The sequence below is a fragment of the Pan paniscus genome, chromosome 10, assembly GCF_029289425.2.
Source record: "Pan paniscus chromosome 10, NHGRI_mPanPan1-v2.0_pri, whole genome shotgun sequence".
Classification (NCBI taxonomy): Eukaryota; Metazoa; Chordata; class Mammalia; order Primates; family Hominidae; genus Pan; species Pan paniscus.
The window spans coordinates 21,303,115-21,329,328 of record NC_073259.2 but is presented as its reverse complement, the minus strand read 5'-3'; the positions used below and the strand labels follow the sequence as shown (position 1 = coordinate 21,329,328).

General features: G+C 40.0%; 1 long non-coding RNA gene across 1 annotated transcript in view; it reads left to right on the top strand.

Annotated features, from left to right (window-relative positions):
• The first annotated feature begins 83 nt into the window (after positions 1 to 83).
• LOC106635347 (uncharacterized) overlaps positions 84 to 26,214 on the top strand; it is a 57,709-nt gene continuing 31,578 nt past the window's right edge. The window contains exons 1-2 of the long non-coding RNA XR_010108815.1: positions 84 to 576; positions 1,155 to 1,247. This is a non-coding gene — a long non-coding RNA (uncharacterized LOC106635347). The remainder of the gene's footprint in view (positions 577 to 1,154; positions 1,248 to 26,214) is intronic.

Genomic DNA, 26,214 nt, shown 5'->3' with positions numbered 1-26,214 from the left:
ATTGGCGGGAGGGCGGGCTCGTCGGGTAGAAGGGACTTGAAGAAAGAGCGAGAAGTATAGAAGGGCGCAGGCGCTAGTTCAGTGCTCGTGAGGTAACTGGCGCTGGCCCACGCCGACTAAGGGAGACGCTCTAGGCACCGGGATGGGGTCCCTGTCCCCGAGCTCTAGCGGGTCAGAACGCCTTCCTGGTCCGCGGCCGAGTTGAAAGTTGTTCCCACTCCCATAAGTCCAAGGACCAGCGTCAGCTGTGTACCTGCCGAGCAGCCCTACTGAGGACTGTGCTCGGCCTCTGAATATCTAGACGGACACGAGCCATTCCCAGTGAAGGCCCAAACCAGCGAACGCTGTCTGGCAACGTTTTTTGCAATTTGTCTTATTTAAAAACCATATACGGGCTTGGAGTGGTGGTGCCTGTGGTCCCACCTATTTGGAAGGCTGAGGTGGGAGGATAACTCGAGCCCGAGAGGTCGACACCGCAGTAAGCGGTGCTCGCGCCATCGCACTCCAGCCTGGGCAACAGAGCGAGACCATGTCTTAAAAAAAAAAAAAAATTTCCCCAGTCATTTCTTCCGCTGTGTAAGTTTTCCTATGTTGCTAATGTTTTAGGAGTGGATACTATATAGTTTTAAATGCGATTAAATTCAAGTTACTTTTTCCTTGGTGGACTTCAGAGAACTCTAGAGTTGTAGATCCCCAATTTTTTTGATGAAATACTCTCATCAGTAAAGTGAGCCTTCACTCATTTTATAAGCGAATGAATGCTGAATTCTATCAAAAACTTTTACACCTTTTGATACGATGTATATGAGTGATGATTTGCAAATTACATACATGTGCATTATAATACATGGACAAAAATAGAAATATTAAAATAATATTTAAATATAAACAAACTCTGATATTGTCTGCAGCAGGCAGCCCACTGTGGCTCTGTGAAACCACCAGAGCTGTTAATTGTTGATACTGTTTCTTAACCAGGAGAGGCCTTTTGTCTGGGCAAGTTGTATCTTTATTGATAGAATGTAAACCCAATACAACAGAGATTTTTGTGTTTTCTTTACTACTTTATCCCCAAGGTCAAAACGTCTGGGCACATAGCAATAAATATGTAATCAACATAAATGTCTGTGAATGTTTTCTTCATCTTTTTGCAGCAAACACCGTCTACAAGATTCGAGTCAAACAACGTGAGAACTTGAAATACGTCTCCGTTCTTTTTCCTTAGTACTCTCGTTCATTCACTTACGGTAAAGCACTTAATATATGTTTTTCATTTTATCTTGTTCGACTCCTCCTTTGTGCCATCCTCTCCCTTTTGTCTCACACATACGCACCACTCACACATTTATGAACTCCTTAATGGCAATGGTTATGGCTTTGTCATTTATACTCTAGTGCCAGAAAAGTGAATGGCATTTAGTGAATACTCAGCATGACTGTTTACTGATTAAATGGATTGTTGCATTACTGTTGGAGGTAAATAAAAGACCCACTCAAAATGACACAACTGGTTAGATACTGATACATGTTCGTTTATTGCTCATTGTGTGTAGATAAGAATATAACTGGTAAGTTATGGTACCTACTTGGCTCTAAAGAATGTATTATTTCTTGCTCATTTGGATTCTGAGTTCTAAGAGTATTGTGTATTATGACCAATTGTGTAGGCTTCAAGGTCAATTTAATATTAGAAGACAGGTTAATGTAATTGATATAATTAACAATATTAAAAGATTAAAGAAAATCATATCAAAAGATGTGTAAGAAGTTTTTGATAGAATTCAGCATTCTTTCACTTATAAGAATTCTGAGACACTAGAAATAGAAGGGACTTTTTTAACCTGATAGAATATCTGAAACCCCACACCTAATGGTGAAATACAGAAAGCATTCTGTATTAGATTAGGTACGAGACAGATGATTGCTACTGCCTCTTCAATACAGCATCGTACTAGATGTTCAGGTAACTTAAAAATGCAGAAATCTTCCAAAGAAAGTTGTAAATCTGTGATTAGAAATTGTTTTAGAGGTTATATACAAAGAAAAGAGGCAAGGTGTGGTGGCTTATGCCTGTAATTCCAGTTCCCAGTACTTTGGGAGGCTGAGATGGGAGGATCACTCCAGCCCAGGAGTTCAAGACCAGCCTGGGCAACAAAGTGAGACCCAGGCTCTACAAAAAAATTAAAAAATTAGCCGGGCATGGTGGTACACTCCTGTGATCCCAGCTACACGGGACACTGAGGCAGGAGGATCGCTTGAGCCCAGAAGTTCATGGCTGCAATAGGCCCTACTTCTGCAACTGCACTGCAGCCTGGACGATGAGGTAAGACCATGTCTCAAAAGAAAAAAATAAAAATAAAAATTATTGGAATTAATGAGAGAATTTAGAAAGGTTACTGAAGTTGTTTTTTTCTTTTTTTAGAAGAGATGAAGTCTCACTATGTTACCCAGGCTAGGTGCGATGCCTAGGTTACTGGGTTTTGTTGTTGTTGTTGTTGTTGTTTTAAGTGTAATGAAGAAATCACATTTCTATACATTAGCAACAACAAAAAATGTAATTTAAAAATATGCCATGTTAAATAGCATCAAGAATTATAAAGTACATAGGAATAAAAAAACAAAGTGTACTCCCCAGCAGAAAAAAAACTGGCACGCTGAAATGTAGAAGTTGAGAGCAATGTAATGAAGGGATCAGTTACAGAAGTGTGGCCAGGATCAAAAGTAAACAACAAGGAGAAAATGGGACACTAACCATAGATCTGAACGAGAAACTGAAAGGGAGCAGTTATCTGAACCTGATTTATTTGAGAAAGGTACGGTTGCCGGAGAAAGCTCTGGGCGAGAGCTGGAATAATCAGTAGAAGAACACAACTGCTCCCAATTATCATCAGCACAGCCATGGGGAAGAAGTGGGGAAATGAATATCTACTTTTAGATCTCCCATGCTTCCCATTGGTCAAACCCAGCCAGAGCCCAGAAGACAAGGGAACCCTTTAATGGGGTCCATAAATGTCAACCTTTTAGGACTTAAACCATAGTACAAAAAGGAGAAAAGGGGATCTTGTTAAATAAAGGAATACCCAACATGATGTTCAATATTATTTAATGCCTCTCAGCAAAATGTATCATTCTCTATTAAAGGCATTAAATAATATTAAAATAAATGGAAAATGGATATATTGTGTTTGTGGGTTGGCAGGTTCAATTTTGGGAAAATATCAGTGCTCCCCTGTTATGGACTGAATTGGGTTCCCCTCCTCCAAATTCCTGTGTTAAAGTCCTAATCCTCACTATCTCAGAATGTGACTGTATTTGGATAAGGTAAAATTAGGTCATATGGGTGGGCCTTAATCCAATGCAACAGTTGTCTTTATTGAGAAGAGGAGATGAGGACACAGACAAAGGAGTGACCAGATGAGGACAGAGTGAGAAGGTGGCCATCTGCAAGTCATGGGGAGAGGCCTCAGAGAAGAAAGGAAACTTACAGACCTTAATCTTGGACTTCTAGATTAAGCCTCTAAAATCTCACAGCCTCTAGAACTGTGAGAAAATAAATTTCCATCGTTTAAGCCACCAACATCTGTTATGGCAGACCTAGAAAACAAATACATCTCCAAAATGATTTACAGATTCAATACAATTGCAAATAAAAGTTCCAGTTTTTGGGGGGGAGGGGCAATGACATTTTTAAAATTATTATTTTTATTTTTCCATAAGTTATTGGGGTACAATTAGTATTTGGTTACATGAGTAAGTTCTTTAGTGGTGATTTGTGAGACTTTGGTGCACATATCACCCAAGCAGTATACACTGCACCATATTTGTAGTCTTTTAATCCCTCGCCCCCCCTCCCACTCCTCCCTCCAAGTCCCCAAAGTCCATTGTATCATTCTTATGCCTTTGCGTCCTCATAGCTTAGCTCTCACTTATCAGTGAGAACATACGATGTTTTGTTTTCCATTCCTGAGTTACTTCACTTAGAATAATAGTCTCCGATCTCATCCAGGTCACTGCAAATGCTGTTAATTTATGTCTTTTTATGGCTGTATAGTATTCCATCGTATATATATACCACAGTTTCTTTATCCACTCGTTGATCGATGGGCATTTCGGTTGGTTTCACTATTTTGCAATTGTGCTGCTATGAACATGCATGTGCAAGTATCTTTTTCGATTAATAACTTCTTTACCCCTGGGTAGATACCCAGTAGTGGGATTACTGGATCCAATGGTAGTTCTACTTTTAGTTCTTTAAGGAATCTCCACACTGTTTTCCATAGTGGTTGTACTAGTTTGCATTCCCACCAGTAGTGTAGAAGTACTCCCTGTTCACTGCATCCATGCCAACATCCACTGTTTTTTGATATTTTGATTATGGCCATTCTTGCAGGAGTAAGGTGGTATCGAATTGTAGTTTTGATTTTCATTTCTGTGATCATTAGTGGTGTTGAGCATTTTTTCATATGTTTGTTGGCCATTTGTATATCTTCTTTTGAGAATTGTCTATTCATATCATTAGTCTGCATTTTGATGGGATTGTTTTTTTCTTACTGATTTGTTTGAGTTCGTTGTAGACTCTGAATATTAGTCCTTTGTCACATGTATAGATTGTGAAGATTTTCTTTCACTCTGTGGGTTGTCTGTTTACTCTGCTGACTGTTCTTTTGCCGTGCAAAAGCTCTTTAGTTTAATTAGGTCCCAGCTATTTATATTTGTTTTTATTGAATTTGCTTTTGGGTCCCTTTGTCCCTTGTATGCCAGTTTTGCTGAGAGTTTTAATCATAAAGGGATGCTAGATTTTATCAAATGCTATTTCTGCATCTATTGAGATGACCATGTGGTTTTTGTTTTTAATTCTGTTTATGTGGTGTATCACATATTTGTCTGAAAATGACTGTATCTTTCCTTCGTATATGATGCTTATTTTTGCTGGATACAAAATTCTTACCTGATAATTGTTTTGTTTGAGGAGGCTGAAGATAGGGCCCCACCCTTCTAGCTTGCAGGGTTTCTGCTGAGAAATCTGCTGTTAATATGAAAGGGTTTCATTTATAGGTTGCCTGGTGCTTCTGTCTCACAGCTCTTAAAATTCTTTCCTTTGTCTTAACTTTGCATAACCTGATGACAGTGTGCCTAGGCAAAGATCGATTTTGTGATGAATTTCCCAGGAGTTTGTTACGCTTCTTGTATTTGAATGTCTAGGTCTCTAGTAAGGCTGGGGAAGACTTCCTTGATTATTCCCCTACATATGTTTTCCAAGATTTTAGAATTCTCTTCTTCTTCAGGAACACCAATTCTTCTTAGGTTTGGTCGTTTACTATAACCCCAGACTTCTTGGAGGCTTTGTTCATATTTTCTTATTCTTTTTTCTTTGTCTTTGTTGGTTTGGGTTAATTCAAAAACCTTGTCTTCAAGCTCTGAATTTCTGTTTTCTACTTATTCAGTTCTATCACTGAGACTTCCCAGAGAATTTCGCATTTCTAAAAGTGTGTCCAAAGTTTCCTGAATTTTTGATTGCTTTTTTTTAAGCTGTTTCCTTGAATATTTCTCCCTTTACTTCTTGTATTTTTTTTTTTTTTTTTTTTTCCTTGCATTGGGCTTTGGCTTTCTCTGGTCCCTCCCTGATTAGCTTAATAACTAATCTCCTGAATTCTTTTTCAGGTAAATCAGGGATTTCTTATTGGTTTAGATCCATTGCTGGTGAACTAGTATGAATTTTGGGGGGTGTTGCAGAGCCTTGTTTTGTCATATTACCAGGGTTGGTTTTTTGGTTCCTTCTCATTTGGGTAGGCTCTGTCATAGGGAAGGTCTAGGGCTGAAGGCTGTTGTTCAGATCCTTTTGTCCCATGGGGTATTGCCTTGATTTAGTACCCTCCCCCTTTTCCTATGGATGTGGCTTCCTGTGAGCCAAACTGCAGTGATTGTTGCCTCTCTTTTGGGTCTAGCCACCCAGCAAGTCTACCCAGCTCTGGGCTGGTACTGGGGGATTTCCTCACAGAGTCCTGTGATGTGAACCATCTATGAGTCTCTCAGCTGTGGCTACCAGCACCTGTTCTGGTGGAGGTGGTGGAGGGTGCAATGGACTCCCTGAGGGTCCTTGGCTTTGGTGGTTTAATGCTCTGTTTTTGTGCTGATTGGCCTCCTGTCAGGAGGTGGTGCTTTCCAGAAAGCATCAGCTATACTAGTGTGGAGGGGGACCCGGAGTGGGCAGGGCCCTAGAACTCCCAAGATTATATGCCCTTTGTCTTCCACTACCTGGGTGGATAGGGAAGGACCATCACATGGGGGTGGGGCTAGGTGTGTCTGAACTCAGACTCTCCTTGGGCAGGCCTAGCTGTAGCTGCTGTGGGGGATGGGGGTGAGATTCTCAGGTCACTGGAGTTGTATACCTAGGAGGGTTATGGCTGCCTCTGCCAAGTAATGCAGGTTGTCAGGGAAGTGGGGGAAAGCTAGCAGTCACAGGCCTCGCCCAGCTCCCATGCAAAGCGAAAGGCAGGTCTCACTTCCACCATGTCCCCGCAACAGCCCTGAGTTTGTTTCCAGGTGGAGGGTAAGAGGGGCTTGAAAACTTGCCTGATGCTGTGTCCGGAATTGGTGGGTTCCTGGTCTCACTGACTTCAAGAATGAAGCTGCGAACCCTCGCGGTGACTGTTACAGTTCTTAAAGGCGGCGTGTCCGGAGTTTGTTCCTTCTGATGTTCGGATGTGTTCGGAGTTCCTTCCTTCTGGTGGGTTCGTGGTCTCGCTGGCTCAGGAGTGAAGCTGCGGACCTTCGTGGTGAGTGTTACAGCTCTTAAGGCGGCGTGTCTGGAGTTGTTTGTTCCTCCCGGTGGGTTCGTGGTCTCGCTGGCTTCAGGAGTGAAGCTGCAGACCTTCGCGGTGAGTGTTACAGCTCATAAAGGCAATGTGGACCCAAAGAGTGAGCAGCAGCAAGATTTATTGCAAAGAACAAAAGAACAAAGCCTCCACAGTGTGGAAGGGGACCGGAGCGGGTTGCCACTGCTGGCTGGGGCAGCCTGCTTTTATTCCCTTATCTGGCCCCACCCACATCCTGCTGATTGGTCCATTTTATAGAGAGCCGATTGGTCTGTTTTGACAGGGTGCCGATTGGTGCGTTTACAATCCCTGAGCTAGACACAAAAGTTCTCCACGTCCCCACTAGATTAGCTAGATACAGAGTGCTGATTGGTGTATTTACAAACCCTGAGCTAGACACAGAGTGCTGACTGGTGCATTTACAAACCTTGAGCTAGACACAGAGTGCCGATTGGTGCATTCACAATCCCTTAGCTAGACATGAAGATTCTCCAAGTCGCCACTAGACTCAGGAGCCCAGCTGGCTTCACCCAGTGGATCTCGCACCAGGCGCAGGTGGAGCTGCCTGCCAGTCCCGTGCCATGCACCCACACTCAGCCCTTGGGCAGTTGGTGGGACCGGGTGCCATGGAGCAGGGGGTGGCACTCCTCAGGGAGGTTCAGGCTGCACAGGAGCCCACGGCGGGGTAGGTGGGAGAGACTCAGGCATGGCGGGCTGCAGGTCCTGAGCCCTGCCCTGCGGGGAGGCAGCTAAGGCCCGGTGACAAATCGAGCACAGCGTTGCTGGCCCAGGTGCTAAGCCCCTCACTGCCCAGGGCTTGTGGGCTGGCCAGCCACTCCAAGTGTGGGCCAGCGGAGCCCACACCCACCCGGAACTCGCGCTGGCCCGCAAGTGCCGCACGCAGCCCCAGTTCCCGACTGCACCTCTCCCTCCACACCTCCCCGCAAGCTGAGGGAGCCAGCTCCTGCCTTGGCCAGCCCAGAAAGGGGCTCCCACAGTGCAGCAGTGGGCTGAAGGGCTCCTCAAGTGTGGCCAGATGGGCACTGAGGCTGAGGAGGCACCGAGAGCGAGCGAGGGCTGCAAGGGCTGCCAGCACGCTGTCACCTCTCAATGCTGTCCGCTTCCCAGCTGCAAAATAAAAGGGATTTAGTTCTTCCCCAACCTGTGAAGTCTGCACGCAAGATTTGCACCCTCCCCCGAGTTCTGGCCAGGAGGCTTCTCACCCTGTTCAAATTGTTACAAAGTTCAGCTAGAGAATTCCTTCTCTCTGTGGAGTTTTACTCGCTGATCCTCTGGCCACTCTTCCAGTGGATCCCTGTGGTGCCAGGCAGGAACGGGCTGCTAGGGGACCCAGCGAGCCCCCAGGGCCTTACTGCTGCTTCCTCTACCCCTGTATTTCACTCGGCTCTCTAACTTGACTCAGCTCTAGGTAAAGTCAGAAACTTCTCCCGCAAATGGACCTTCAGCTTCTCCAGTGGGGATGTGTGTTCGGGAGAGGAGGAATCTCTCTTTCCCACTTCCACAGTTGGGGCACTCACATTATTTGAGGGTCTCCCAGGTCCTGCAGGAGCAGTTGGCTTCCTTCAGAGGGTCTGTGGGTCCTCTTGGGATTGCTGGTTTGTTGTTGCAATCAATCTGGAGCTAAAATTCACAATGCAAGCCTCCAAATGCTGCTCTATATGGAGCTGCAATCTAATCCTGCCTCCTGTCTGCCATGATCCCAGGAGTGCTCCTGACTTTTTGGATCTAATCCTCCAATTGTTTTTAAATAAAACTTTTCATGCTGTTGTTAATAGTTACATAGAAAATAAAAAGGCCAAGAATAGCTAAGACACTCCAGAAAAAGAAAACCCAGGGGAAATAACTTCTCCAACTAGATAGCAAGCATAATTTGAAGTTATAATAGATATTTTGGCAATGACATGGGGATAAACAAGTAGAAAAAGGGTAGAGAATAAGTAGTCCATGTATATAGAAATCCGGCCACACGCGGTTGCTCACCTTATAATCCCAGCACTTTGGGAGGCCAAGGCAGGTGGATCACTTGAGGTCAGGAGTTTGAGACCAGCCTGGCCAACATGGTGAAACCCTGTGTCTACTAAAAATATAAAAGTTAGCTGGGTGTGGTGGCTCGTGCCTGTAATCCCAGCTACTCGGGAGGCTGAGGCAGGAGAATCAGTTGAACCCAGGAGGCAGAGGTTGCAGTGAGCCGAGATCGTGCCACTACACTCCAGCTTGGGCAAGACAGCGAGACTCCATCTCAAAAAAAAAAAAAAAATCCAATTAATGATAAAGCAGTACTGTGATAAGTGGGTAAAAAATAACTTCATTAAATCTGGTCAAAAAAGATTATTCATTTGAAAATGAGTGAAATTTGATGCCTATCTTAAATCATACACGTTAAACAAAATATAAAATATTTCATAATTTGACAATCAAATGTATAAAATATGTAGAAGATGACAAAGGAGAATGTGTTTATGACCTTCAAGTAAAGAAATAGTTTATAAAATAAAGCTCAAAGTGTGCAAACCATAAAAGAATTGATACATGCCTATAGCAAAGTTAAGAAATTCTATTGCAATAAAACATAAAGAGTTGAAATAGCATGTCAGAGCAGAAAAAAATATTTGCAACACATATAGTTGACAACACACTAGTACAAGAGTATATAAAGAACTCTAAGCATTAAGAAGACAGGCAACCGAGTAGAAAAATAGGGGGAAATGCTTAAACTCAGCAGTAATCAGAACAATACAAATTAAAATTCCCATGAAATACCATTTCATGTTGGCCATTGGTAGAAATTCATTTCCTGGTGTTGGCAAGGATATAAAGCAAGGGTGTGATAAGACTGTAAATTATAACTTTTTTTTTATTTGAGATAGGGTCTCACTCTGTCATTCAGGCTGGAGTACAGTGGCATAAATAACAGCTCACTGCACCCTTGATATCCCCAGGCTCAGGTGATCCTCCCACCTGCACCTCCTGAGTAGCTGGGACCACAGGTGCATTCTGCCACACCCACCTACTTTTTGTATTTTTTGAAGAGATGAGATTTTGCCATGTTTCCCAGCCTTATTTTAGAAAATAATTTGGCAATACTAATGACATTGAAATTGTACATATGCCATAACACATCAATTTCACATCTGCGTATATAACCTACAGAAACATTTCCACAAGATATACAGAGCCATGTAAAAGAATGTTCATGGCCAGGATTGTTTGGAATAGCCAAAAATTAGAACAGAAATATCCATCCATAATAGAGTAGAATATAAACTATGGTATATCCGTACCACGAAATGTTACACAGAAGTGAAAATGAACAACATGGTTGAATCCCAGAACCATGATATTGTCAATACATATAGATAATTTCATTTCCATAAGGTTAAACTTTGCAAAACAAACCATATATTGTTGAGGGATACAAACATGGCAAAAACTATAAAGAAAAGCACATACTAATGAATAGGATTGAAGATCGATGGACAGGAAGTGGGATAGGTACATGGAACTTCAAATTTTATAATACTTTTTTTCTAAAAATGAATAGTGGGTACTCAGGTGTTTGTTACAATATCTTTATTATATCTTCCATATACATTTTTATAAATATCCTATGATATTTACTTAATATTTACTGTATGCAGAATTCTAAGATAGCCCTCAAGATTCCAACTCTCTGGTGTACTTGCCCTGTACAACCTATTCCCTTTGAGTATGGGCCGAAGTTCTGTATGATGTGGGCAGTAGTTGCTGCTTTGATTAGGTTACATTATATAGCGAAGGTGATAGGAAAGTCCCTCTTGTGAGCTTTATATAAGACTCCGTTTCAGCTGACCAAAAATAGAAATTCTGATGTTGGCCATGAAGAAGCAAACTGCCAACAGAATGACCCCAACAGAATGAAGCTAGAAATCAATGGCAGAAGGAAAACAAAACAAAACAAATCACAAATTTCTGGAAATTAAACAACATACTTTTTTTTTTTCAAGATGGAGTCTTGCTCTGTTGCCCAGGCTAGAGTGCAGTGGCATGATCTCGGCTCACTGCAACCTCCGCCTCCTGGGTTCAAGAAATTCTCCTGCCTCAGCCTCCCAAGTAGCTGGGATTACAGGTGCCCACCACCATGCCCGGCTAATTGTTGTATTTTTAGTAGAGACAGGGTTTCACTATGTTGGCCAGGCTGGTCTCGAACTCTTGACCTCATGATCTGCCCGACTCACCCTCCCAAAGTGTTGGGATTACAGGCGTGAGCCACCGCGCCTGGCTACAGCACACTTTTAAACAACCAATAGATCAAAGAAGAAATCACAATGGAAATTAGAAAATACTTAGAGACAAATGAAAACAAGAACAGAACATACCAAAACTTATGGGACACAGTGAAAACAGTGCTAAAGGAAAAATTAATAGGTATAAATTCTTGTATTAAAAAGAAGAATGATCTCAAATAAACAACCTATCTTTTACAACTCAAGGAACTAGAAGAAAAGAACAAATAAACCTAAACCTAGCAGAGGGAGGAAATAATATAAAGATTAGAGTAGAGATAAATGAAATAAAGAATAGAAAAATAATAGAGAAAAACAATGAACACAAAGTTGATTTTTTGAAAAGATTAACAAAACTGAAAAACCTTCAGCTAGATGGACTAAGAAATAAAATAGAGAAGACTAAAATTACTAAAATTAGAAATGAGAGTGTGGACAGATGTGGCCAGGCGCGGTGGCTCACGCCTGTAATCCCAGCACTTTGGGAGGCCAAGGCGGGCGGATCACGAGGTCAGGAGATTGAGACCATCCTGGCTAACACGGTAAAACCCTGTCTCTACTAAAAATACAAAAAAAATTAGCCGGGCATGGTGGTAGGTGCCTGTAGTCCCAAGTTACTCAGGAGGCTGAGGCAGGAGAATGGCATGAACCCAGGGGGCAGAGCATGCAGTGAGCCAAGATCATGCCACTGCACTCCATCCTGGGTGACACAGTGAGACTCCGTCTCAAAAAAAAAAATAAAATAAAAGAAAGTGGACAGATCTACTAATTCTACATAAATAAAGGTAATATACTGTGAACAATTGCACACTAATAAATTGAATAACCTAGATAAAATGAACACATTGCTAGAAACGTAAGACCTTCCTAGATTAAGCCATGAAGAAATAGAAAATCTGAATAGACCTATAACTAGTAAGGAGGTTGAACCATTAATCAAATACCTTCCAACAACAACAAAAAAGCCCTGGGCCTGCTGACTTCACTGGTGAATTCTACCAAACATTTTATGAAGCACTAATCCCAATTCTTCTCAAAGTTTTCCAAAAAAATTGAAGAGAAGAAAGAATTCCTAACTCGTTCTGTGAGGCCAAAATCATCCTAATACCAAAGTAAGACTAAGACACCAAAAGAAAATAAAACTATAGAACAATATTCCTTGTGGTCACTGAGGGAAAAATTCTCAACAAAATACTAGCAAACCAAACCCAGTAGCATATTAAAGAAGCTCCATTTTAAATGGAATTTATTCCTGACTTATAAGGATGGTTCAATATACACGCCATGAATAATGTAATACACTACATTAACAGAACAAAGGAAAATTACCACGTGATTATCTCAACTGATGCAAAAAGCATTTGACAAAACTCAACACTTTCATGATGAAAAAAAAACTCAATAAACTAAGAATAGAAGGAAACTATCTCAATGCAATAAAAACCATATATGGAAAAACCCACAGTAAACATCATACTCAACTAAAATATAGACCAGTACAATAGAATACAGAGCCAGAAGCAAACTCTCACATCTATAGTCCAATGATTTTTGACAAAGGGACCAAGAGAATTCAATGAGTGAAAGGACAGACTCCTCAACAAATGAACCTGGGGAAGCTGGATAGCCACATGCTGGATATAACACCAGAGACACAGACAACAAAAGAAAAAAAACAGATAAATTGGGCTTCATGCAAATTTTAGAAATTTACGCATGAAAAAACATTATCAACGGAGTGAAAAGGCAACCCACAGAACAGGAGAAAATACTTGCAAATCATTTATATGATAAAAGATTGCTATCCTGAATATACAGAGAACTCCTAAAAGAATGTATAGAGAACTCAACAAAAGAAACCAAACAACCAGATTTAAAAAACAGGCAAAAGTATTGAATAGATGTTTCTCCCAAGAAGATACAAAAATGACCAAGAATATGAGGGCCGAGTGCAGTGGCTCACACCTGTAATCCTAGCACTTTGTGAGGCCAAGGCAGGTGGATCATTTGAGACCAGGAATTCAAGAACAGCCTGGGCAACACAGAACTCATCTCTAAAAATATAAAATTATTAGCCGGGCATGGTGTAGTTCCAGCTACTCAGGCGGCTAAGGCATGAGGATTTTAAGCCCAGGAGTTTGAGGCCATAGTGAGCTCTGATCGTCCCAGTGCACTCCAGCCTGGTGACAGAGTGAGACTCGGTCTCAAAAAAAAAAAAGGAAAAAGAAAGGTGCTCAATGTTACTAATCATTTGGGAAATGCAAATCACGTCAAAATTACAGTGAGATACCAGCTCATACTCATTTGATGACTACTATCAAAAAAACAAAAAATAACAAGTGTTTAACCATTCGCCTATTTGTTTGTTTAATCATTCATACATTGAAGGACATCTGGGTTGTTTCCAGTTTTGTTGTTGTTGTTGTTGTTGTTGTTATGAATGAAACAGCTATAAACATTCAAATACACGTTTCTGTGTGAACATAAATTTTCATTTCCCCTGATAAATGCCAAGAATGCAATGGCCATGTCATGTGTTACTTGTATTTTTTTATTTTTATTTTTTTATTTTTAAAATTTTTTAATTGTTTATTTGTTCCATCGCCCAGGCTGTAGTACAGTGGCCCAATCTTGGCTCACTACAACCTCCGCTTCCTTGGTTCAAGTGATTCTTGTGTCTCAGCCTCCGGAGCAGCTGGGACTACAGGCCCCTGCCACCATGCCCGGCTAATTTTTTGTATTTTTAGTAGAGACAGGATTTCACCATGTTGGTCAGGCTGGTCTTGAACTCCTGACCTCAAGCCATCCCAAAGTGCTGCGATTACAGGCTTGAGCCACCACACCCGGCCAGATGTTTATTTTTTAAAAGAAACTACCAAACTTTTTCCAGAGTGGTTGCACCATTTTATATTCCCACCAGCAATGTATAAACAATCCACTTTCTCTGCATCCTCACCAGCATTTGGCGATGTCACTATTTTAGCCATTTTGATTGGTATACAGTGATATCTCACTGTGGTTTTTAATTGAATTTCCCTAATGGTTACTCATACTGAACATCTTTTTGTTTGCTTATTTGCCATTTGAATAACCTTTTGAGGGAAATCGCTGTTCATTCCTTTTGCTCTTTTCCTAATTATTTGGTTTTCTACTGTTGAATTTTGAGAGTTTGTCATATATTCTAGATACAAGTCCCTTGTCAGATATGTGATTTGCAAATATTTTCTCCTAGGATGTAGCTTGTCTTCTCTTCCTCTTAGCAGTATTTCACAGAGAAAAAAGAAATTGATGAAATGCCATTTGTCCATTTTCCCTGCTATGAATTGTGCTTTTGGTGTCAGGTCTACGAACTCTACCTTACCCTGTATCATGTTTTTTTCCCTGACAGTGTTATGGTTTTTTGTTTTACATCTAAGGCCATGATTCATTTTGAGTTAACATATGTATAATGTGTGAGGTTTGTTCCATGTTCATTTTTTGCCTGTGGATGTCCAACTGCTGCAGCATCGTTTATTGAAAAAAACAATCCTCCTTTCATTAAATTGCTATTGTATCTTTAAAAAAAAAAATCAGTTGGGGCTGGGTGCAATGGCTCATGCCTGTAATCCCAGCACTTTGGGAGGCCAAGGCGGGTGGATCACAAGGTCAGGAGATCGAGACCATCCTGGCTAACATGGTGAAACCCCGTCTCTACTAAAAATACAAAAAATTAGCCAGGTGTGGTGGCAGGCGCCTGTAGTCCCAGTTACTTGGGAGGCTGAGGCAGGAGAATCGCTTGAACCGGGGAGGCAGAGGTTGCAGTGAGCCAGGATTGTGCCACTGCACTCCAGCCTGGGAGACAGAGCGAGACTTCATCTAAAAATTAAAATTAAAATTAAAAAAAATCAATTGGGCATATTTGTGTGGGTCTGTTTCTAAACTCTGTCTGGTTCCATTGATGTAAGTGTTTATCTCTCCACCAATACCACACTGTTTTGATTATTGTAGCTCTCTAGTATGTCATAATATCGGGTAGTGTGTACTCCTCCCGTTTATTCTTCTATAACATTTTGTAGATCAGTATTCTCAACAGGTATTATTCACATATTCAAAATAACTCCTTAATAATAGCAATAAAAACAAAACAAATATTTTGAAAATTATTAGTAGAGGAAGGACAAATCACTTTCATTATCTAAGCTACAAAAATAATATTATATAGTTGCATTTTAAATACTTGATCGTAACAATTATGTCTCTTTTCAAATTTTTTCCTGATTAATTTCTCAGTGATAACAAAGACACCATTGGCATTTTATTTTTCATTGGCATATTAGGCGCATTCTGTGGGATTCCAAATACTAAGCAAAACTATGTAATAGCATTAATAATCCCTGTTGATAATAACTTGAAACATTAAACATAGGCACGTAACAAAACTCAGGTTTACCCGCTCACAGCTCAAAAGCCAAACTTGAGAGATAAGAGTTGTTGGGAGAAAAAGCAGGTTTATTCAGGAGCCGACAACCAGAGGAGATCGTGGACTCATGTCACAAAGATCATCTCAAGTTTCTCAGGCTAGTTAGAGAGTTTTTATGGGAAGCAGGGATATGGACTATGCACAACAGTTTACTACGTGAGGGGTAGTATGTCTGGTCTTGATGACTATCTTGAGCAGTGGGCCAGCTAGTGGTCTAGCTGGTGTCTGCTTGATTGCAACAAGAATATAGATGAACTACACACAGATGAAATACTTCCTGGGGTGAAACATTCCACAACCTTGATTTCATGCTTAGTTTTTCAAGGCCCGTTCCTGGAGTTCTTTAAGCAATGCATGTAAGTTAAGCGTTATTAAAAGCTCAGCATAGAAAGGAGTGAGGGGGAATAAAAACAAAGAATAATAATTGTTTTTCTAAATGGGGTGGTAGTTTTAGTTACAGGCATTCATCTTCAAAAGAAATGAAACCAATTGGAAACCAATATAGGTTTAAGATTAAAAAATTAAAATTTTATTGAATAGTTTTTAAATTCTCAGTTTAAGACCTTTAAATTAAAAATGACGTATGCATTTTATTCCCCATGACTATTTGATTTTCTCAGTCCCTTAGGAATGGCTTAATTCATTTCTTTTTTTATTTTGGAGTATTACTTTCTCTCCTCAAAAGCAGAGTTACTGCTTCCCAGATAAGAAAGAATACAATATCCACCAAACAATTACAACAAAAGTACAGAATCCATCTGGAGTATAATAACAAGACTAAAACAATATAGCAACTATCACTGTAAAAAGGACTTTGGGTGAAGGTCATCAATAGATGCCTAATCTAGAGGGATGATAAGTATGATAAGAGTAAATAATTAATATACAGTGGAGAAAATATGCAACATCTTGACCAGGTGTTGGCAGAAAATTTTCCATGGATCCCCACTATTTCTGCAAATCTCATGAGCAGAAACATGCTGCATTTTGTTCTGGATTCCCTTTTAAATAATGTTTTTATTGCAAACAGCTTTAGAAGATAGACAGCTTCTCCCTCCATAGGAAAACAAAATAATGTTTATTGTTCATTATAAAACATTTGAGTTCCCTAAGCTCAAGGTCTTTCTTCTGTAATGCAACCCACTGCATATGTGGCTACTCGTCAGAACCTATTTGTATTATCCCTGTGGAACTTGGGGACATCAAGAATAGATGTAAATATGCTGCTTCTCATGCTCCCAGCAGCACCATGAATAATAATATCCTTTGTGTCTGACTCAAGAAGTCAGACCAGCATCTTTCACCAGCATCAGTGAAATGTGGCAGGTTAGGTTTGTTAGCTTGCAAGTAGGGTAAAATCTCAGACCTTTCACAGTGCTTGACAGCAGGATCAAAATTGACATCACCTATGAGGGATAGACTTTGTATGCTTCCAAATACTTTGAGAAGGATACAATATCACTTACAAAGTATCTGACCAGGGCTGCATAACTAAAATCTAATTACAAGGAATCATCAGGCAAACCAAAACTGAAAAACAGTTTCTTTCTTTTTTTTTTTTTTTTTTGAGACAGAGTCTTGCTTTGTTGCCCAGGCTGAAGTGCAGTGGTGCAATCACGGCTCACTACAACCTCTGTCTCCTGGGCTCAAGCGATCCTCCCATCTCAGCCTCCCAAGTAGCTGGAACTACAGATGTGCACCACCATGCCTGGCTAATTTTTGTATTTTTTGTAGAGACAGGGGTTTTCACCATGTTGCCTAGGCTGGTCTTGAATTCCTGGGTCAAGCAATCTGTCCACTTTGGCCTCCCAAAGTGCTGTGATTACAGGCGTGAGCCACTGTGTCTGGCCTGAAAAACATTTTCTAAACTGACCAGTATTCTTCAAAAATGGCAATATCATGAAAGATTCTTTTAAAGTCTAGAAAACTGTTTCTGAATGAAGAAGAATACAAAGGCATGGCAATTAAATGAAATATATGATCCTAGACTAGATCCTGTGCTGGAGGGAAAAATGCTATACAGGACATTATTGGGACATTGACAAAATTGGAATATGGATTTTAGATTAAAGTATTGTATTAGTATTATGTTTCCTGAATTTGATAACTAGATTATAACCATGAGGAGAATGTTTTTGTACTTAAGAAAAATACATAGTATAAGGAGATATAAAAGCATGACGCATGAAGCCTAATCCAAAATGGTTCAGGAAAAATGAATTATATGTTTTATATGTGTATTTATACATCTATACAAAGATAGGTGATAATAAAGCAAATGTGAAAAATTTTAAAAATTGGAAAACGAATATGTGAATGTTCTTTGTTCTGTTCTTGCAACTTTCCTATACTTTCAAATTATAGCAAAATAAGTTTTTTTAATACATGTGGAATCTATAGGATTGTATAAAACAGTCCTTTACTTCTTCCCTACTGTTGCTTATCAGTTCATTCAGATGCCATTAAGTAAGCATCAGGAACTCTGTCCTCTTTTGTTTCCCTTTTTAGAGATGAGGTCTCGCTACATTGCCCATGTTTGCCCCAAACTCCTGGACTCAAATGAGCCTCTTGCCTCAGCCTCCCAAGTAGCTGTGGTTTCCCTTTTTATCCTTCCCTCCCCACACAACTCACTGTTTTAAAACCACATTGCCCATCTCTTATGGTCCACCTTCCTCTTTTTAATCTTTGGCACAAGTAGCTAACGCTTTCATTTTCAACAGTTTCTCCTCCATCGAGCTGCACCAAACTCCTAGTACTTTGCAAACTCTATCATTGTTGACTCAGAGCAAATGACCACTTAATATTTTTTTAAAATGTAGTAGATACGGTCAAGTTGCCATCCTAATTTATGTCTATGCACACCTTTGCCAGTATTGTGTGTAAACTTTACCAATCTGTCAGTGGGAAATATGTCATTATTCAAATTTGTATTTGAATTTGTAGTTATTAATGGTGTTGAACATTTTCATGTTTATTAGCTGTTGGTATTTTGTCATTTGTTGTAGGGGTTCAGTCAGGGTGGTGGGGAAAATTGTAAAATAAACACAAACCTTCTTGGAAGACCAGAAGGTTTTTGCAAAAGCCTGGGGATAGAGTTATGGCTGAAGGCAGCCTAATCCTCTTTGAGCTATAGCATGAGTAATTAACATAGGAATGTAGAGAAGTCTATCTAAATAGCTTGTTTTGACCATCCGCGGGTGCGTGATTACTCCGGGGGAGTGCGGAGTTCCAGCAACCGCAAAGGTAATTACCTTCTGGTGGTGTTTACTTGAGACTTTTGTCATTTAATGTATGCTGAATAAATGCGGGCAGGGCCAGTGAGTGGAGACCCTGGCTGCTACTCTTTACAACACTCTCCTTGGAGTCTGTAGTGGCCCAGATGCTCAGCCGGACTGACAAACATAATATCTGTGTCACTGTACATTATTCATCCGTCGTGGGGTCAGGGTCTGTGGGATGGACTCCCGCAATTTGTGAAATATCTTCTCATTCAGTCTTTTGAGCTCTTTTAATATTGCCTTTAGGCATTTTTTAAAGAAAAATCTAACCTAGTCTGGTAGTGGGTGCCATTTAATGAGGAAGAAGGATGAGATATAATCTGCCAGCTGAAGAATAAGAAAAAGAGCTTTCCAGACAGATACTGCTATATGTTGGGAAGGTATCTGACAAGTTTGAGGGACAGAAAGATGGGAAAGGTAAGCAAGGGTGAGTGAAAGAAGACAAGGATAAATATTACCCAGGACTTCACAGGCCAAGTTCAGAATACTAGACTTTAACCTTTGTGCAACTGGAAGCAGTAGATGACACGATCAGATTTATTTTGTTAAAACAGAACTTTGGCTGCTGCATAAAGAATGGGAATGGGAGCAGATACCAGGACAGCAGTTAGAAGTTTATTATATAATTGAGGCCAGAGATGACGGAGGCAACAATGGAGATTGTCACATTGGATTATTCAAATGTGGTTAGCAGGAAGGATTTATAGCATGATTAATGAAGGTTAGGAGAGGAAGGGAAAGGAATTTGTCAACCGATGCCTCGATTTCTCATCTAAACAACTTGATAATAGTGTTGCTATTTAACAACAGGGGACACTGAAAGAAGAGCAGTTTTGGGGAAGAATATTATACATTCAGTTTGGGACATGTTGAGTTTATGATGTGTGTAACGCATGTATAGATGATGAATAGGCTATTGGATGTCAGGTACAAACTTGGAAGAGAAGTCTGCACATTCAGGAAACTCTCTTTTCATTGTTAAATGTCACATGTGCTGCAGGTATTGTCCCAGTTCCTCTTTTGACTTGCTTTATTTTTTTATTTTTATTTTTATTTTGAGATGGAGTCTCACTCTTACGCCCAGGCTGGAGGGCAGTGGCACAATCTGGGCTCATTGTAGCCTCCGCTTCCTGGGTTCAAGCGATTCTCCTGCCTCAGCCTCCCGATTAGCTGGGATTACAGGCATGCACCACCAAACCCAGCTAATTTTTGTATTTTTAGTAGAGACGGGGTTTCACCATGTTGGCCAGGCTAGTCTCGAACTCCTGACCTCAGGTGATCAACCCGCCTCAGCCTCCCAAAGTGCTATGATTACATGTGTGAGCCACTGCATCTGATCATGACTTGCTTTATTATGTTTCTAATCATACAGATGTTTTACTTGATATGGTGTGGTACAATTTGTCAATATTTTTCTTTGGGGCTTCCAGATTTTATGTCATGCTTAGAAAGGTGTTTCATACTCTTACATTATAAAAATATTAATCCATGCTTTTTAAAGTAACTTTGTGGGTTTTTTAAAATATCTAAATCTTTGATGTATATGTATTTATGTAACAGGCCAACCTTTTGCATATATGCAAGACATATAATGCAGGACAAAATAAAAAAATCAGTACTTGGAGGCACTGAAAAACAACTAAAACCAGGGCAACTGTAGAGGAGAATGTACACTGGAAGAAGGAAAGGGCATTGGGCGATTTTCCCACTTTTATGACTCCTGGCCTAAGGGTAGACCACACTCATTGCCTGGTAGCATGGCAAAAACTCAGATAGAAAATCTACATTTTACCAGCTTAAAGACCCAGAGGTCATCATTCAGGAAAACCACAGCAACTAGGAAATGAGGAGACACATCTTGGAACCGAGATTCACAGAGACAAAACACTCTAAATACTGTGTACAAAGTCTGCCAACACCATGTGGGTGACTCCTGACCTACAAATGCATTGTTCAGACTACACAACCCAGCCAAGGTTAAATGACTTTATAGATTTGTGCTGCTGCCCACTGTTGAAATGAGAGTTGAGAGTTTCTTGCTTTAACAAAATATTAATAAGTAAAAGAATTTCAAAGAATTTAGAGACTCCAGAATCTCTAACTATATGATTTACAAGTTCCAGTATAAAATCCAAAATTACCAGCCATGTGAAGCAACTGAAAAATATGAAGAATCCTGAAGAGAAAATCAATACAGAACTACCCAGAGACAACCCAGATACTGGAATTAGCAGACAAGACTACTTAAAATAGCTATTACAGCTCTGCTTATAAACATAAAATATGCTCATGAATGAACAAAAACAAAATCTTCAGCAATGCAACAGAAATTATTAAAAGGAACCAAATGGAAATTATAAAACTGAAAAAATACAATAGCTGAATTAAAAACTCACTGGATGTGTCTGTTGAGTCCTCTGAGAAACAAACACCAAGAAGGAATTAGAAACACAAGAAACAGATGCAATGGGCAAAAGACCTGTGACTGATGAGGAGGAAGCTTGGGCAGGATAAAGCAGGGAGAACTTAAGGCCACAATACTGGTCTGACATTTGTGAGAGGAGAGAGGGAAAGATGGAGGACTGGGTAGAATGATACCAGGACTGCAATGCAAATCTGAACAAGTCTTGTCCAGGGAACTACCTTGCACACTTCACTTCTGCTCACATTTCATTGTTGACAATGCACAAAGAGAAAAATTTCAGCAGAACAATTTCTAAATACATAAATACATGGCCATACATGTAGACACAAAAAGGGCTAGAAAATATAGTTTAGCTGTGCATCTGTGTGCTCAGGAAGATAAGGAGAGTAAGTTTGAAAGGCTCAGGCACAGTTACCACAGTTACCTATTTTCACCTGCTTTTCTCTTTTTAAGTTATACCTTTTCCACTGCACTCCATCTGCTTTTTCCATTTTGTTGACTCTGTTTTGAGTCAGTTGTCTCTCAGTGCTTCAAATGTAGTTTTCACATATGAATAATTTTTTTAAACTCTGGTTTCTCTACTTAACTCTGTCAGCTACTATTGCATCTCCAGGTGTATTCACATAATTTTTTTTACAATTTTAATTTAATTAAAAAAACATTTAATTTTTTTGTCTCATAATTTCCCCTTACTTTTTTTTGAGTGTAGGAATATTTTTGCATAAACATTTCACTGTTTTTTTCAGTAGTTCTTTATGTCTCTTACATTTATGTTTCTATTACTTACCTTTAAATGGTGAGAGTTCTATTGAGTTAGTCTGTTATTTGTGCAAGAACAGTATAAGTGTATTCTTTTTATTTTCCTCCCTCTTCTATTGCCCTTTGTTTTGGCTATATCCCTAGAACTTTAACTAGAGGAATGAATATCAAATTATTATTTTGGTGTGAAATTAGCAGCATATGGGGTGCGAGATCCCAAGTTATATGCCAAGTGAAGAGAACACAGAGATCTACCATGGATACTTTAGGTATTGCTTCTACCTGAACGTTTTAGACAAAAGTCAGTTGTCATGGTTTTGTGGATGGAGATAGAGATAGTTTGGTAGGCTAACTCCATCTTCCACCACGATCACCCACACTTTTCTGAGAGGAAATAGTACATTATCAGAGTTAATCCATTTGAGGCTGGCAACGTTTTCTCAAATGATTCACACAGAGTAATTTCAAACTAAACTGATGGTTCCAGTCATATGGACATGTTCAGGAAAAAGCCAGAAGATTTGTTTTCAGGAATTCCAGCATTATTATTTTCTAAGGAATGGGGTCAAAGCCACATTAATAGGAAAATTATAACCCCCTTATATGATGCTAGATTGTGTCGTCTTGGGAAGAAAATTAAGACTCATGATGGTGAGTTGCCCTTTTCCTTAGATAAATCAGGTAGAAAATGGCAGCAGCCTTCACTGATTAAGAGACCAATCTGGAGTCAGAGCCCTCACTACCTTTACCCCACTTACAACACCAGAACCCACAGTATTCCCTTGCCAAACTCCTGTGTTTCTCTGGCAATATGCAGACCAAGGAAAACTGAAGAAAATACGTGGGGACCCTAGATGGTGAAGGATCACGTAGGATCTGCAGGAGGAAGGTCAGGATTTGAACAGATAGAGTTCAGAAACAAGGGACAACTATATGAAGGCCTAAATCCGAGGACTTTCTGTGCTTCTTCTCTCTCGTGTGGTATAAGAAAAAGAATGAGATAAAGTCGTCACAACTCCTGGGTTCTTATATTTTGCAATCACTGGGAATGGTTACTTAACTTTTCTATAAAAATAACTGCTTAAATTGCCACTATAGTTCAATGTTTATTTAGTCTGGAAACATGGAGTGGTGGTCCTTAGAAAGGCTGCCAGGCCAAATTAGTGCTGAGAGGGCACGTTTTATTCATAGTGGCCCTCCAGGGTCTAATCAGGAGACAGAAAATATACCAGTTATTTGAATAGAAACAGCTTAATATAAACAATAGTTATATAGCTATGAAGGTGTTAACTATGAAATGGTAAAAAAGAGAACTCTAACAAATCATGGAAAAAGCAACTTCAGGAAGCAAGTATCACGTTCAAGCCTGAGGGATCAAAGAGAGCAAGGAGAAAAACTTGAAACAGAAAAGGGCACTGTGGTCCTGAAACCCCAGCCTCCCAGGAGCAGACACCAGCTAGTTGATACTGGTGTCAGTGGTGGCGGTTGGGGTGGCTGGTGGTGGTCCTGAGGCTGGTTCTGCAAGTGGTGAAAAAGTGCAACCTAGATTCTGCTGCTGCTACAGAAAAAAATGCTACAGGAGTAAAAAAAAAAAAAACGACAAAAAACCAAAAAACAAACAACAACAACAACAACAACAACAACAACAACAACAAAACTGCAGCAGGAATAGTTTTGAATAGAACCACAAGCAGACAGGAAGCCATAAAGCAGCAAACAGGAAAAAGCAGTCCCTCCTTCCTCTCCGGCTTTGCAGTCCTCCTCTCGAGCGCCCTGCTGGAAGACCCTACCACAGAACAGCCTGGGGAAGCAAAAATGAATTTTGGTAGAGTTCTCACCACACCATCACAAAGAGAGTAAGGTGGAGCTAAGAGACAATATCTGGCACAAGGATTTAAAACAGGGCAACAGAAAATATGTCTAAAAGTGTTTGTGCCCTTGATGATGCATCTAAAGGAAAATGGTAGCTTCTTAATGAACACACGTTCCTTGCCTCCCAAACACTTAGCTAATCAGCTGTCTTTCCTGTCAACGCCGCCATTTACCAAAGCACTATTAGAGAATAATCCTTGAATCTTTTATTTTTTCATACCTTGTGCTCAATTAATTAGCAACTTGTGTCAGTTCTGCCACTTAACTTGTACACGTTCACAGTCACTAACCCAATTTAAGCACACATCATTTTTCACATAGTCTAAAGCAACACCCTTCTAAATGGTATTTCTGTCTCTAGTTTCATCTCCCTTTAGTGAATCTCAACCCTAGCAGCATAATAGTATCATCTGAGAAACTTTTAAACTATCTCATTTCCAACGACCCTGATTTAATTAGTTTGGACTGAGGTCTAGGGATTAGCACTTTTAAAGCTCCTTGGGCAGTTCTAAAGTGCAGCCAGCTTTGACAGCTATTATTTTAGTCTATCCTCCCCATTAGTGTCAAATTATTTTATTATTTTTTTGTGGTGTGCAAATCCAGTAACCTTGGTTCATTACCCAGAATTCCTCAATAATTATCCATATAAACATACAATGTAGATAAATGACAAGCCCATGGTTCTTCTTGGTCAGTGTTCCACATACCTCTCCAACGCCTGTTAATTCTCCTCCCAGCCACTCTCACTGAACTGGAAGCTTCCAACTTCATTTTCCAACAGCATTGAGCTACTTGCAATTTCCTGAATAAAGGATACTGTCACCTATTCATACATATGCATATTTTATTCTCTCCCAGGAAAAGAACCTCTCTCAAATGACAGCAAACTTGAAACATAGTTTAAAAAAAAAACATAATGTACTGTTAATGTTTTTAAAGCACTGTTCAAAACTAAATACTTCTTATGATATCAATTATATGAAAAGAATGTGAATACATAGAAAAAAAGTTGCAGGAAAGTTATTAAAATGTTCATTGTGGGGCCGGGCACGGTGGCTTATGCCTGTAATCCCAGCACTTTGGGAGGCCAAGGTCAAGAGATCGACTAACTGGCTAACACGGTAAAACCCTGTCTCTACTAAAAATACAAAAATTAGCTGGGCGTGGTGGTGCACACCTGTAGTCCAAGCTACTTGGGAGGCTGAAGCAGGAGAATCGCTTGAACCCGGGAGGCGGAGGTTGCAGTGAGTCAAGATCGTGCCACTGCACTCCAGCTTGGGTGACACAGCGAGACTCCATCTCAAAAAAAAAAAAAAAGTTCATTTTGATTGTCTCTAGGTGGTGGAGTTATAGATTTTGTTTCCTTCTCTATACTTTTCTGTAGTTTAGAAATATATGATATATAAAAATGTATATTTTCCACAATGTTATATATTACACTTCTAAAAAGAAAGAATATGTAACATTGAGAAAAATCATTTACATATTTAAAAAACCACCACATGTACCTCTATATCTTATTTGATACTTGAATTAAGATAGAAGTGTTTGGTTAATAAAATAGGATAGTGGGCTTAGGCAGGAGGATGGCCGCAGGCCAGGAGTTCGATATCAGCCCAGGCAACAGTGAGATCCAGTCTCCATAGAAATTAAAAAAAAATAGCCGGGCGTTGTGGCACTCACCTGTAGTCTTAGCTAGTTGGGAGGCTGAGATGGGAGGCCGAGGTGGAAAGAAAGACAACTTGGCCCGGGAAGTCGAGGCTGCAGTGAGATGTGCTCGCTCCACTGTATTCCAGCATGGGTGACAGAACGAAATCCTGCCTCTAAGATACAAAAAAAAAAAAAAAAAGTTAGTAGGGAATACTAACATACTAACATTTATTTGCTTAAACAAGTTTTTTATACCTGTCCTACACAAAAATGCACTTTTCCTTCAGCCACCAGATGGCAATCTCTTCCCATGTATTGTTCCATTTACAACTTGCTGAAGCACCCTTTCAGGGATTGTGCATAATTTACATAAATATTTTTAATTTTCAACTAGCAAATTAAAATATATTATTTATATTTAGAGCATATTTTAATACACATTAGGAAAATTATGAGTTTTAATTATTTAAAATTTAAATCAATTTTCTTATAAACACCTCATGTTTATTAGTATCATCTCAAGCAATTCTATCCCACAGGAATTATTCAGTCTGGTGTTGTTGAAGGAAAAGCAAACTGCCATCCTCCTTCCATGTATGCCAACTAACTCCACATTGGCAGAGACCTAAGAATTGGCATTCATAGTGGGGGAAGGGAGTCAAATTGAACCAAG